This window comes from Oncorhynchus nerka, linkage group LG25, assembly GCF_034236695.1.
Source record: "Oncorhynchus nerka isolate Pitt River linkage group LG25, Oner_Uvic_2.0, whole genome shotgun sequence".
In the NCBI taxonomy this organism is placed as follows: Eukaryota; Metazoa; Chordata; class Actinopteri; order Salmoniformes; family Salmonidae; genus Oncorhynchus; species Oncorhynchus nerka.
This window is the reverse complement of record NC_088420.1, coordinates 20,272,455-20,282,849: the sequence shown is the minus strand read 5'-3', so window position 1 is coordinate 20,282,849 and position 10,395 is coordinate 20,272,455. Positions and strand designations below refer to the sequence as shown.

The 10,395-nt window shown below is 42.5% G+C and overlaps 1 long non-coding RNA gene across 2 annotated transcripts; it reads right to left on the bottom strand.

Annotated features, from left to right (window-relative positions):
- Positions 1 to 2,515: 2,515 nt before the first annotated feature.
- On the bottom strand, positions 2,516 to 4,727 carry LOC115108871 (uncharacterized). 2 transcript variants are annotated; one of them, XR_010461150.1, is made up of 4 exons: positions 4,551 to 4,727; positions 4,027 to 4,076; positions 3,721 to 3,855; positions 2,516 to 2,727 (listed from the first exon to the last, which is right to left on the bottom strand). It is a non-coding gene; the product is annotated as an uncharacterized LOC115108871 (long non-coding RNA). The 2 variants fall into 2 exon arrangements; XR_003860413.1 differs by lacking the exon at positions 4,551 to 4,727 and adding an exon at positions 4,306 to 4,405.
- Between the last annotated feature and the right edge of the window lie 5,668 nt (positions 4,728 to 10,395).

The following is a 10,395-nucleotide window of genomic DNA, read 5'->3' as shown; positions in this document are numbered from 1 at the left end:
GGCTGAGAATCCCCCACCAGCCAGGCAGAGACAGCAAGGGCGGTTCGTTGCTCCAGAGCCTTTCCGTTCACCTTCCCACTCCTGGGCCAGACTACACTCAATCATATGACCCACTGAAGAGATGAGTCTTCAGTAAAGACTTAAAGGTTGAGACCGAGTTTGCATCTCTGACATGGGTAGGCAGACCGTTCCCATAAAAATGGAGCTCTATAGGAGAAAACCCTGCCTCCAGCTGTTTGCTTAGAAATTCTAGGGACAATTAGGAGGCCTGCGTCTTGTGACTGTAGCGTACGTGTAGGTATGTACGGCAGGACCAAATCAGAGCGATAGGTAGGAGCAAGCCCATGTAATGCTTTGTAGGTTAGCAGCAAAACCTTGAAATCAGCCCTTGCCTTGACAGGAAGCCAGTGTAGGGAGGCTAGCACTGGAGTAATATGATACATTTTTTGGGTTCTAGTCAGGATTCTAGCAGCCGTATTTAGCACTAACTGAAGTTTATTTAGTGCTTTATCCGGGTAGCCGGAAAGTAGAGCATTTGCAGTAGCATGGATACATTTTTCTGCATAATTTTTGGACAGAAAGTTTCTGATTTTTGCAATGTTACGTAGATGGAAAAAAGCTGTCCTTGAAATGGTCTTGATATGTTCTTCAAAAGAGAGATCAGGGTCCAGAGTAACGCCGAGGTCCTTCACAGTTTTATTTGAGACGACTGTACAACCATTAAGATTAATTGTCAGATTCAACAGATTACCCCTTTAAGCCTTTTATAGTATGTCAGACTTTGTAGTCTGGGTCAGGTTAGAACAATTATCTATTTGTGGCCACTTCAATCAATCCTCAATTAATTTCCTTAAGGTCCATTCGCATGTAATATTGCAGAGTTTGGTCCTAACGAACCTATTCTGCACCTTCCACTGAACAATTTAAGAGAACCCAGATGCTTGCAGGAGCTATCTTGGCATTGAGGGAAAATATAGTTACAGTTAAGATCATGTTGACTTCAAAGCCAGAACAAATGCAAAACAAAGTACAATTCATAAGGCTATTTGGGGCAAAAGTTGGGAGGTTCAAAGTTGCTACACTTGATCATGTAAATAAATCCAGCAAGAGTACAGGGGGAAAAAACATGATGCTGTCACAATGAGAGAACATGCTGGTACTATAGGTTGGGGGAGTGAAAAATATGCAGCAGACTACATGCATGAATGGTTGAGTCGACTCCTGATAATGATGAGCTACTTTAGGGATATTTTTTAATTTTTTATTTATTTTATTTTTTTCACCTTTATTTAACCAGGTAGGCTAGTTGAGAACAAGTTCTCATTTGCAACTGCGACCTGGCCAAGATAAAGCATAGCAGTGTGAACAGACAACACAGAGTTACACATGGAGTAAACAATTAACAAGTCAATAACACAGTAGAAAGAAAAAAAGGGGGAGTCTATATACAATGTGTGCAAAAGGCATGAGGTAGGCGAATAATTACAATTTTGCAGATTAACACTGGAGTGATAAATGATCAGATGGTCATGTACAGGTAGAGATATTGGTGTGCAAAAGAGCAGAAAAGTAAATAAATAAAAACAGTATGGGGATGAGGTAGGTGAAAATGGGTGGGCTATTTACCAATAGACTATGTACAGCTGCAGCGATCGGTTAGCTGCTCAGATAGCTGATGTTTGAAGTTGGTGAGGGAGATAAGTCTCCAACTTCAGCGATTTTTGCAATTCGTTCCAGTCACAGGCAGCAGAGTACTGGAACGAAAGGCGGCCGAATGAGGTGTTGGCTTTAGGGATGATCAGTGAGATACACCTGCTGGAGCGCGTGCTACGGATGGGTGTTGCCATCGTGACCAGTGAACTGAGATAAGGCGGAGCTTTACCTAGCATGGACTTGTAGATGACCTGGAGCCAGTGGGTCTGGCGACGAATATGTAGCGAGGGCCAGCCGACTAGAGCATACAAGTCGCAGTAGTGGGTGGTATAAGGTGCTTTAGTGACAAAGCGGATGGCACTGTGATAGACTGCATCCAGTTTGCTGAGTAGAGTGTTGGAAGCCATTTTGTAGATGACATCGCCAAAGTCGAGGATCGGTAGGATAGTCAGTTTTACTAGGGTAAGCTTGGCGGCGTGAGTGAAGGAGGCTTCGTTGCGGAATAGAAAGCCGACTCTTGATTTGATTTTCGATTGGAGGTAAAGGTAGACTCACTGAAATGAAGTTGCCACGAACAGCACCGGAGAGAGATGAGCGAGATGCAACACTTCGCTATCACACAGCATCTGCGCATGGGTTCGCATAACACAGTTCACAGTGTGGTAGCCAGGGCACCAAACAGCAGAGAAGTTGAGCTTCGCGCTTCAACGCTCTTAGTTGTTGCGGAAGTTGACCCACTATGCTGTTTACTTTCTGCATCTACGCCATATCGCTGAGTCTACCTTTAACCAGGTACCCAAAACTGTGATTGACCCCCAAAGTAAATATGCTAGTAACATGAGCAATTGGTCATTACAAAACATTTCTTCAAACATTACATCATTTATTAACAATTTAATATTTTACAAGATTTGAACAATAGTGATAGCAACATCGTGCTCTGCTGTCAGACCTACAATAAGTCAGGAAAAAAACAATGTTGTTCAGAGGTATGGCTGATCTGTAGACAGCGTTAGCTCACTGAGAACATTTCCAGGTGTGACTGGACGCTTTGCTGGCACCTCCAGAACTTGGCTGTAAGGGAATGAAAGCAGAAGTTAATGTTGGTACATCACTCAGAAGATACAGTAGGAAGTTAATTCTCTAGCTAAATCAAATGCACACCGATATTGTATAATACTGTCCAAAATATTTACTATGATCCAAAAATATTGCTTGATTGGCCATTTACAGATTTAGGTGTCTGCGTAGGCAAGTTAAGTTGTATTGTCAAGTGCACAAGTACAGTGAAAGGACTTTCTTACAACAATCCAGTAATCAATATCCGTAATACTATAAAGTAAAATAGAACAAAAACACACAAGAAATATGAACACAAGAAAGTAAGTAAGCTATATGCAGGGTGGGTGCCAATACCATATTTACAATGTGGAGGGATACTGGAGGGGGAGGGTTATATATGTATAGGGGTAAGATGACTACGCATCAGAATATATGATAAGAGTAGCAGCAGCGTATATGATGATTGTATGCGAGAGTGTGTGAGCAAATGAAGGGAGTAGTGTATGTGTGAGAGGTGTGTGTGTGTGAGTGAGTGAGTCGTCTGTGTGTGTGTGAGAGTAGTCTGTGTATGTGTGAGAGTAGTCTGTGTATGTGTGAGAGAGTGAGGAGTGTGTGTGTGGGGAGTCTGTGTGTGTGTGAATAGTCTGTGTGTGTGTGTAGTCTGTGTGAGTGTATGTGTGTGTGTGAGTAGTCTGTGTGTGAGTGAGTGAGTAATCTGTGTATGTGTGTGAGTAGTCTGTGTGTGTGAGAGTGAGGAGTGTGTGTGAGTGAGTAGTCTGTGTGAGTGAGTAGTCTGTGTGAGTAGTCTGTCTGTATGAGTAGTCTGTCTGTCTGTGTGAGTGAGTAGTGTGTCTGTGTGAGACATTTTTCACAAGAGACTAATGCAGTCTAATCTAAGCGGGACTGCAGTAAAGTAGTCATATGCACTCAACTTCCACCCAGTTTGCCAGAGAAGGAATCCCAACACATGTTCCACTGTCATAGCCTTTATTATGTACCACTTACCAAGCAGTCAAGGCCTTTTGACACAACATCACAACCATTGCTGGTGCAGACTCTCTACGCCCATCTCTGCCATTATAGTAATTGAAGGCAAACTTGTGGCTGGGCCCAACAGGAAGTTTGGGTGGTGGTAGGGTCCTGCAGAAAAGATTGTAACAAAGATTGTGGCATTTACAAAGTGTACAAACACCATCCTTTCCTCCCCTCCCCTCCCATCTGAGTGTCATGCAAAACCTGCTGAAAACGTTCTGCCTAAATTGATTCTTAGCTATCATCAAACATTAAAGACATGAATGAGCTGCCACTAACCTCCTTGCAATCTCACCGTAACGCAACTGTAGCTTTGCTTGCAGATCATGCTGTGGACATTTGATAAGGTGAATTAAGAGTAATAACTTGTTTTTAAAGAGTCTTCCATTTCCAACATACAATGTCAGCAAACTATAGTAACAAGCCACCTGGCTAGCTAACGTTAGCTGTGTCCTTAGGCAGTTCGACAGGCTGCAAACTCTTCAAATGTGTTGGCAACTTGAAATAAGTGACACTTGCACTAAATACACAATGTGATGAGATCTAGCTGTGGCTTACCCCCGATGAAAAGATTTCTGAGCCTCTGGATAATTTTTTGTAGCATTGTTGTCAAAGGTAGAATACTTTATTTTCAAGACAGGCAATGGGCATTACTGACACCTACCGTTCTGGGGTGAAATCAGAATGTGCTGCCATTGTGCATTATTATTATTTACCTAGGCAAATCCGTTAAGAACAAATACTTATTTTCAATTACAGTGGGTTTAACTGCCTTTTTCAGGGGCAGAACGACAGATTTGTACCTTGTCAGCTGGGGCTTTCGATCTTCCAACCTTCCGGTTACTAGTCCAACGCTCTTACCACTAGGCTACCTGCTCTAACGTTGCCCCTCGGCCCTAGATTTAGCTCGAGGGAACAAGTGAACAACATGGTCATTTGCGGGGTTGATACTACCCACAATTCAATACAAGCTGTAGTCACCTGTCAAATTAGTGACGGACATTCCGTCTCTTTTCAGTGAGCCGACTCGTTCCGCTCAGCTCAACAAAAAGAACCGGCTCTTTTGGCTCCCAAACGGCTCTTTTAAAAAAAAATGTTTTGTATTTTTTCAAGTCAAACAGTTTGTGATAGTTTGACTATGATTGGTGTTAAAACAATTATAATTAAATTATTAAATTAAATCATACTCTACCTTAACCACAATGTATTTAAAAATGCATCGGTTTGTTATGATAAATAAATATTAAACATTTTGCATTTAAAGTATTGTAATGACCTGACTAGATCATAAAGGAACAATTGTCCAGACAGAGGATTGAGTTTACGAATTGACGGTTTATTAAACCAACTTTACACAGGCTACTGTTTGGCCGTAGCCCACGCCAAATAAATGAAAGATAACCCACAATCCAATCGTGACCTTCTCTTGTGAAGCCCAGACGTAAGAAAGAGAACAAAGGCTAAACCTGGTCTTAACTTCCAATGCTCCATCCCCCTGCCCAACCCCCCCTCCACGCCACTCCGCCAACCGCCAGGATGCCCAGCATCAGAACATTCCAGGCATTCAAGCAGATACCAGGTTGATTGGCATGTCGGACCCCGCGAACACTGGGTACTGGTGAGTAGAACACAACCACCTACTAGCCTAAAACATAACACACAGCTGTCTGTGCGGGTTGCTACAGTATAACTTTTTTAATGTATATAAACAATGTGCATATAAATGTAACCATTCAAAATGAATACAATCTGAACAACATAATAATAGAATATTGCACCATATTAAAGAAAAATAAATAACAATGTGCAAAACTGGTCCCACTTTTCTCTCTCTTCTTGATTGCCATGTTATAACCAGCAGCACATAGCAATGCTGACCATATTTTGCTTTTATGAGAGATTTGCATTCAGAAATGCTGCCTCACTTAAGGGGCTGATGCGGTTTCTTCGCTCAGTAATTATTTGTCCAGTTTTCGAGAAGACCCTCTCAGAGGGAACGGATGTGGCCACTATGCAGAGTCTCCCTGTCATGACTTTAGTAAGCCACGGGTAGACAGAGGCCTTGTTCTTCCACCAGCTCAGAGAATCTCTTACAATCAGGTTGATTGTTTGGGTAAGACATGGATGATGAATCCATTTTAAAATGTTATGGTTATGTTAGCTGCATTTCGCTAACACAACAGACCACTTTTCCATCTACTTGACATTCTCTGGCCAATCTCAACAGTTCCTCTGCCAAGTTCACTGAGGTGTGTCTGTCGCTGAACTCAAAGCAGTTTGGAAGACAGCTAGACATCGAAAAATCTTCAATGAAGTGACATGTAACCGACATACAAGAAGTGGTTACCCTTGATGTCCAGCAGTCAGTGGTAAGGCAAACTGCAGTAGCTTTTGGACTCTTTCCCGCACTGAAGCTTGTGTGCTCTCATATAGTTGTGGAAGTGATTTTGAAAGGGTTTTCCTGCTTGGAATTGTGTACATTGGACTTAGACTATTGCTATAATTTCTAAAACCTCTGTCCTCCACGATCGAAAATGGCTGGAAATCGGTGGCAGTCATTTTAGCCAATGCAATATCAATTTGGCCTTGTTTTGCTACAGACAGACTTTGGTATAAACTGGTCCATAGAAGACTGCGTTGCTGTGGGTTACGGAGTAGGCCTACTAGAGTGAGTGGATACATCTCCACGTGTGGAGGTGCTGGCTCCACCACTATCACTAGCAGGCCCGCTAGTTTCTCAAAGCTCCACTATAGTTCACAGTTGGGTGCAAGGTTCGCATATGCCGGTGTAGGTTGTGGGTAGAACCGGCTTTATATGAGATTTTGTTTTGGCAAATTCTACACTGTGCTCTAACATTGTCTACATTATTAAAATGCATCCAAATGCTACTGTGCTTCCGACTAATTTTCCAGCTGTTGTTTTCACAGCTGTCGTTACTCTCTCTTCTCGGCTGCTAAGTGTGTGAATGTGAGTGAGTTGGCTTTGCCCTCCCACATACATCTTTAGTTCATTGGTTGACACTGCGTGTCTGACAGGAACAACAGGTGAGTCTGTTAGTCTGAGCACAACAGTCAGGATGAATTTGTGTGCACTTGTGCATTTAGGCCTATATTATTATTATTATTACATTTATAAATGCAATCTCTGATGAGAGACTAGGCTCTCCTCCATCTTGTACTGTCTTGTGAACCCTATCCTACGCTCTCCGTCCAGTAGTGGAACGAAATTGCATGAAGAAGACGTACGACGTAATGAAATACGTCACGATGTAAGCAGGGCATAACCCTTCAACATTACTGCCTTCTTCTTTGGTATCATGGCGTTTGCACATTTTGTTTGTGCGTGCCCCCACTTACTGTGTGGTAGTGTTTGTTCAATCCTCTTACATTAGTGATATAAAAGGGGAACAATTGTTTTAAAAAATTGCACACCCAACCAACCCTACACCTATATAACACTATTTAAAAAAAATAAACATCTCAAAACATCTTAGAACTTATCTGCAGTAAAATCTCAAACACCTAGGTACTTCTCTGCAGCTGCCACCTACACTCATTAAAAACCCACTACCCCATTCCACTACTTTGACCCTATCTGCTCCTTCACCATGCCAATGGCTTGGGAGGATGGGACATCACCCCACAACACACCCTGTAACTCTTCTGTCAAATCTCATATACCCAAATACTTCTCTGCAGCTGCCACCACAACATACATTTTCTGTGATTTACATTCCATTTCTGCAGTACAGTTGATAACCATTGCTATGAACGCTAAGAAGCCAACCATATGTAAGCAATAAGGCTCGAGGGGGTGTGGTATATGGCCAATATACTACGGCTAAGGGCCGTTCTTATGTTGCGGCGTGCCTGTACATAGTCCTTAGCCGTGGTATATTGGCGATATACCACAAACCACCGAGGTCCCTTATTGCTATTATAAACTGGTTATCAACGTAATTAGAAGAATACAAATAATTGTTTTGTCATACCCATGGTATACTGTCTGATATACCATGGCTTTAAGCCAATCAGCGTTCAGGGCTTCAACCACCCAGTTTATAATGAAGAATATATCACTCGTTGTTCTATCCCTCTGCTGGCTTAAATCCACTACTCAGTGGGATCCTCTCAGGATCTCCCACCCTTAACCCAGCATATGACACCTTCTGCACTATACTCTGACTCTGGCCACTTCAACCTGCCTCTAGCACTTCCGAACCCCCGCATCATGGGCACCCCTACAGTTGACACACACAACTTTATCCATCGAAACTACACAATCCTCTGTCCCATGCCCTTCTGCACAAGTTCCTCATCTTGGAATCTCCCTCCGACACACTGCTGCAACATGACCATAAATGTTCCACCTGAAGCAGCGCAGTGGATTCGACACAAAAGCTCTAACAGGATAACTAATGTATCCTAACACGACTTTGTCCGGTAGAGACTGAATCAAAAATAAAAACGACTGACAGTGACTGATCTGATGAAGATTCTCTGGTCTGATGAAACCAAGATTGAACTCTTTGCCCTGAATGCCAAGCGTCACATCTGGAGGAAAGTACATGGAGATCCTTGATGAAAACCTGCTCCAGAGCGCTCAGGACCTCAGACTAGGGCAAATGTTCACCTTCCAACAGGACAACGACCCTTAGCACACAGCCAAGACAATGCAGGAGTGGCTTCGGGATAAGTCTCTGAATGTCCAAGCCAGAGCCCAGACTTAAACCCTATCGAACATCTCTGGAGAGACCTGCATTGTTTCCCACCCACCACCCGCCAACCCCCTCTTTTATGCTACTGCTATTCTCTGTTCATCATATATGCATAATCACTTTAACCATATCTACATGTACATACTACCTCAATAAACCTGACTAACCTGACTAATCTGTATGTAGCCTCGCTACTTTTATAGCCTCGCTACTGTATATAGCCTGTCTTTTTACTGTTGTTTTATTTATTTACCTAACTATTGTTCACCTAATACCTTTTTTGCACTATCGGTTAGAGCCTGTAAGTAAGCATTTCACTGTAAGTTCTACTCCTGTTGTATTCGGTGCACGTGACAAATAAACTTTGATTTGATTTGAAATAGCTATGCAGCGACGCTCCCCATCCAACCTGACAGAGCTTGTGAGGATCTGCAGAGAAGAACGGGAGAAACTACCCAAATACAGGTGTGCCAAGCTTGTAGTGTCATACCCAAGAAGACTCAAGGCTGTAATTGCTGTAGCAAAATGTGAAAAATGTCAACGGGTCTGAATACTTTCCTAAATCACTGTACACATACAGAGACAGAGGGGCGATGTTTCACTCGGTCGGATGCTTTCTCTGGTGAGACTATTTTTATTTGTCACATACGCATGTTTAGCAGATGTTATTGCAGGTGTAGAAAAATGCTTGTGTTTCTAGCTTCAACAGTACAGTAATATCTAACAAATAATATCTAACAATTTCACAACAATACACACAATACACACAAATCTAAAGTAAAAATGCTACCCCCTATCCCAAAAGAGTTCATGAGAAGGGTGTGCTTGAAAGGATGCACATAACTGCAATGTTGGGTTGTATTGGAGAGAGTCTCAGTCTTAAATCATTTTCCATACACAGTCTGTGCGTGTATTTAGTTTTCATGCTAGTGAGGGCCAAGAATCCACTCTCACATTGGTAAGTGGTTGCAAAGGGCAACAATTTGCCAAGCCAAGAACCTCTGAGCGCAGCCTTATCCAGAAATCTGGCAGTGGCTTCTGATTAAATTAAATTTTCACAGAACCGCTTGTTTCAATTTCGATGACACTCTCTTGTTCAGATATCGGTAAGTGGACTGGAGGCAGGGCATGAAAAGGATAACAAATCCAGTTGTTTGTGTCATCCGTTTCGGGAAACTACCTGCGGAATTGCACACCCAGCTCTTCGGTATATCACTTTTTTTTAACCTTTATTTAACTAGGCAAATCAGAACAAATTCTTATTTCCAATGATAGCCTAGGAAGAGTGGGTAAACTGCCTTGTTCAGGGGCAGATCAACAGATTTTCACACTATTGGCTACAGGGATTTGATCTTGCAACCTTTCGGTTATTAGTCCAACGCTCTATCCACTAGGCTACCCGCCTCCCCAATTTGGTATTGTCTATAAGCTTGAGTGCTACACAAAAATTAATACAATGATGGAAAGACCTGTGTGTTGTCCTTGTTAATGCAGACAGAAAAGAGCTCCAACTTCTTAATCATAGCCTCAATTTTGTCCCGCACATTAAATATAGTTGCAGAGAGTCCCTGTAATCCTAGATTCAGATCATTCAGGCGAGAAAAAACATCACGCAGATAGGCCAGTCGTGTGAGAAACTCGTCATCACTCAAGCGGTCAGACAAGTGAAAATTATGGTCAGTAAAGAAAACTCAATTAAAAAAAACCTGCCAATACTTTGCCCCCTGATAACCAGCGCATGTATGTTGTAAAAGCGTTACATGGTCACTGCACATATCATTGCATAATGCAGAAACTACACGAGAGTTCAGGGGCCTTGCTTTATCAAAGTGAACCTTTTTCACTGTAGTGTCCAAAACGTCTTTCAAGCTGTCAGGCATTCCCTTGGCAGCAAAAGCCTCTTGGTGGATGCTGCAGTGTACCTAAGTGG